Source organism: Mastomys coucha, unplaced genomic scaffold (assembly GCF_008632895.1).
Source record: "Mastomys coucha isolate ucsf_1 unplaced genomic scaffold, UCSF_Mcou_1 pScaffold21, whole genome shotgun sequence".
NCBI lineage: Eukaryota > Metazoa > Chordata > Mammalia > Rodentia > Muridae > Mastomys > Mastomys coucha.
In genome coordinates this window covers 35,795,579-35,799,688 of record NW_022196904.1, presented here as the reverse complement: position 1 = coordinate 35,799,688, position 4,110 = coordinate 35,795,579, and positions in this window count along the sequence as shown.

Below are 4,110 nucleotides of genomic sequence, written 5' to 3'. Positions count from 1 at the left end.
GGTGAAGGGGTTACCAAGGAAACATAACAAGAGAACAGTGGAAAATTCTAAAGAGACCCAGCCCCTATCTAAGTCAGGGTCATAAGTAAAACATCCTACACACTCATTATGCACAAGAATGTGGTCTGGTCAATGTTATTCACTTTATGGCTGACCATTTCCTAGAACTACCCAGATGGCTCATATCCTGCCTTTTGTTCTTGGACCTAACTAGGGGGAGCCTTTGTGGCCAACAGGTTTCTGAAACTGGCTAGTCTACATTCTTGGCTTGTTACAGAGACCTTCTATGTCCTTTAAGTAAAGGTTATACAGTATACATACATTTCTACTAATACATTTCCTTTTTCATTAGCATGCTTTCTCCCAAATTTCTAAATTCAGTCTTTCAGAACTTTGCCACAGCAAAACCTACTATGGTTCGCAATTCATACCTGCTAATTTAAAAACTTAAACAAAAAGTGAAACAAATGAAGAAGAATCAGAAAAAAAAAATTAAACAAGATCAGAAGACCCGCCATTTACAAGGAATTTCTTGAAGCTCCTGAAAGCCTGTGTAACTGTGGATCATAACCAATTTATCTGTCAGATCTCTAGCCCCATCTCCTGAGAACAAGGATTTCCTCCAAATAACCATACTATTACCCCCAGTGCCTGGACCAGGAGGCTCACTGCTGCCTCCAACTCCAGCTTCAGGTGTTCTGACGCCCTCTTCTGACCTCTGTAGGCACTGCACTCAACACCTCCTACTCACCTCCCTCCCCACAGATACACACTTCACATAAATAAAAAAAATAAAAGAAAGGAAGGAAGGGAAGGAGGGAGAAAGAGAGGGAGGGAGGGAAGAAGGAAGGAAGGAAGGGAGAGGGGCTGGAGAGGAGAGGCAGTGAAGTGGTTAAGAGTTACTGGCTGCTTTTCCAGACTCCAGTTTGACCCCAAGCTCCCACAAGACCGTTTACTCTGTAACTCCAGTTCCAGGCCCACTCAACACCCGTTTCTGGCTTCTGAGGGCACTGTGTGCACAGACAGACACATATGCAGGCAATGCAAGTGCTAACCACTTTGAGGGGAAAAGTATTCTGGCAGTTAGGAGCCAAGGAATACCACAAAGTCACATCATACAACAAACCTCATACAAGATGGAGGCAGGCTTTACGCAGGGCTTCTTGGGGTAGAGCTTTCTGGGGTGGCCTGTGATAGGATAGAGCTTGTCTTCCTGCGTCTGTAGGGGCTGGGTCCGGCTGCTAGAGTATTCTAGGGGACAGGGTCTGGTTGTTGGGTGCCCTCAGGTGTGGGGCCTGGCTGTTCTTATGCCTTGAGGGTCTTACACAGGCAAAATACCATGCTAGTTTTTAAAATTTACACATAAAAGTAAATTATTGCTTTTGAAAGAAAGAGAACTCTAACCTCCTTGGACATTGCAGAACGACCTTTGAAAGAATCCCTGTGCTCTAGGGACACACAAACAGAAGCCACACTTTATTCAGAAACATCAGTGTCAAACTCAGAGGGAGATCTATACATTTACATTTGGCTATGAGGAAAAAACAAGGTCCAAAAGGAAACTAGCAAACAGCTCAAGAAGCAAGAGAAAGGAATCACAGAATAAATGTGGGGAAAGCTGAAAAGAGACATTGACAGAGGCTAAGGAGGGGGCAGCGGCCTGCTGAGAAGATGGTTCCTTGGTGAGAGGAGGAATTACTCCTTCATGCTGGCATGCCTTCCTCTCTGTCCTCATTTCTCTTTTCTTAGGACAGAGTCTCATACAGTCCAGGCTAGCCTCAATCTCATTATGTGGTTGTGGCTGGCTTTGAACCACTGACCTTCCTCCTCTCCTTCTGAAGAGCTGGGATCAAGTGTGCCCCACCATACCCTGCCATCCCTCCTGTCTCTCTCTCAGGGCTTGCAATATGTGCACCAGAGTTGAAAGGGAGTGTGGCTGTGGACGGAAGAGAATGTTTTTTAATTAGTGAGCCTGAGAGACCAGGTTGTTATGGGGCAGCTCCGGGGAACCAGGTCACAGGGTGAGTCCAGTATGGCTCCAGACCCACAAGCCTGTTCCCACGGTTCTCTCTTTTCCCACAGTCCCCGTGGTTTTTATTCTTCCCACTCTCTTGGTTCCTACCACTCCCTCCATTCCAGTTCCCACTCCCCCAGTTCCCACTCCCTCAGTTCCCACTGTTCTCACTCCTCAGTTCCCTCAGTTCCCACTCCCCCAGTTCCCACTCCCTCAGTTCCCATTGTTCTCACTCCTCCAGTTCCCCCAGTTCCCACTCCCTGTTCCCACTGTTCTCACTCCTCCAGTTCCCCCAGTTCCCCCTCCTTCAGTACCCACTGTTCCCACTCCTCAGTTCCCCAGTTTCTATTCCCTCAGTTTCCCCAGTTCCCACTCTTTCAGTTCCCTTTGTTCCCACTCCTCAGTTCCCACTGTTCCCACTCCTCCAGTTCCCCTAGTTCCCACTCTTTCAGTTCCCTTTGTTCCTACTCCCACAGCTCCCACTCCCTCAGTTCTCCCAATTCCCAGTCCTCCAGTTCCCACTGTTAGCATCATGACATCCAGAGCCTGTGGTGATACATGGGCGGGTCCACAGACCTGTTGCCAGGGCAACAGCCACCATATTCCCAGAATCCGTTGGGTTCACCTCCCACTTTTACCTGTGACTGCTACGTCACAACCCATATATATATATGGGAACATTCCTCCATCTTGCTCTCTCTCTCTCTCTCTCCTCTCTTTCCGCGCCACTACCCCACTCCCTCTCAATTAAGCCTCTTACACGTGGAACTGTTTGGGCCTAGTGTGGTATGTTCTGACGTGCCGTGCTGCTCCAACACATCACCCACTGTTCCCACTTCCTTAGTTCCCATGGGGAAGCCACCCCAGTCAGTCTTCATCCAAGACTGACTCCTTCAGGAAGGCAGAGTGGGATCTCAAGCAGGCTTCCTGATGATGCCTTAGCCTCTGTGGTTGCAGATGTCACAGGGACTTCCCTGGGGACAGTGGCTGTCCTCTGTGCAGTGGACCGGAACATCTCTAATGAGAGCCCCATGAGAAGATGACTGAAGTAGAAATGGAAGGGTTCTTTGGAAAGTCAGTTGTGTCAGATGGTGTTTTGCTGGTGAAGGGATGTTTTGCTGAAGCAGACACAGGTGAAAGAATGTTCTGCTAAAGCAAGCACACGAAAGGACATGTGATGAAGGATTCTTCGCTAACGACACACATGTATTGGTCCACTTTACACTGCATAGTTGAGCTCCATTTTCGGGACTCTGTAGAGAGAACTACACCAAAAACTTGTGGTGTATGTTAGTGACTTCTTCTTGCCGCTTCTGCAGACTCAGGCCAGTTGGCAGAGTGATGTCAGCTGAGACAGATTATGTGCTGAGGCAAGACACATGGAGGATGTGTGATGTTTGGAGGGAGTATAAATAGAACTCGATGGTCAGTGACAGAGGCTGGGCTTGGCTTGCTTATAGAGCTAGCTGTGCATCACTTGTTGGTCTCGAATGTAGCCGCCAGCAGCCATGTGTTACTGGGTTCCTGAAAGGAAAGCTGGGGCTTAATGGGGGGACGGCAAGAGAAGACATAGTTTGTGATCAAGGCCCCATGTTTACTTATGAGTCTGCGTTTATAAAGGGGGGGAACCCCATCCCCCACTACGCCAGGATCTTGTTGCCTTGTCCAGATCATCAGGAAAACAGGCTCAGCTGCTCAGGAAGCTGCAGACGTGGCAGGACAATAGACTTCACCTAGGTTGTTAGACTCCACCCTAGGTGGGCTAGCTGGCTGTGGCTCAGATAAGGTCTGACTCAGCCAGCTCAAGGCTTCGGGGAGGGCACACTGGAGTCTTCCCTTCATCTTGATCTTCATTTCCCTGAGAGAGGTGCAGCCAAGAACTCCTGGCATCTCTGCTGGTCCATCCTGCTGACTTGAGCAGAGGCTGGGGCCTGGCTGGCTGCTAGGTAGTGCCACCGCTGCTGACGTGTGTTTGCTGTCCTGACTACTGAACTGGACTGCTGGTGTATCTGTGAGGTCTTTTGTGAACAGCCTGAGCTGCCGCTGCTGACCTGTGAACTAAACTGCCGGTCTCCTGACAACACAGATGGGATTTG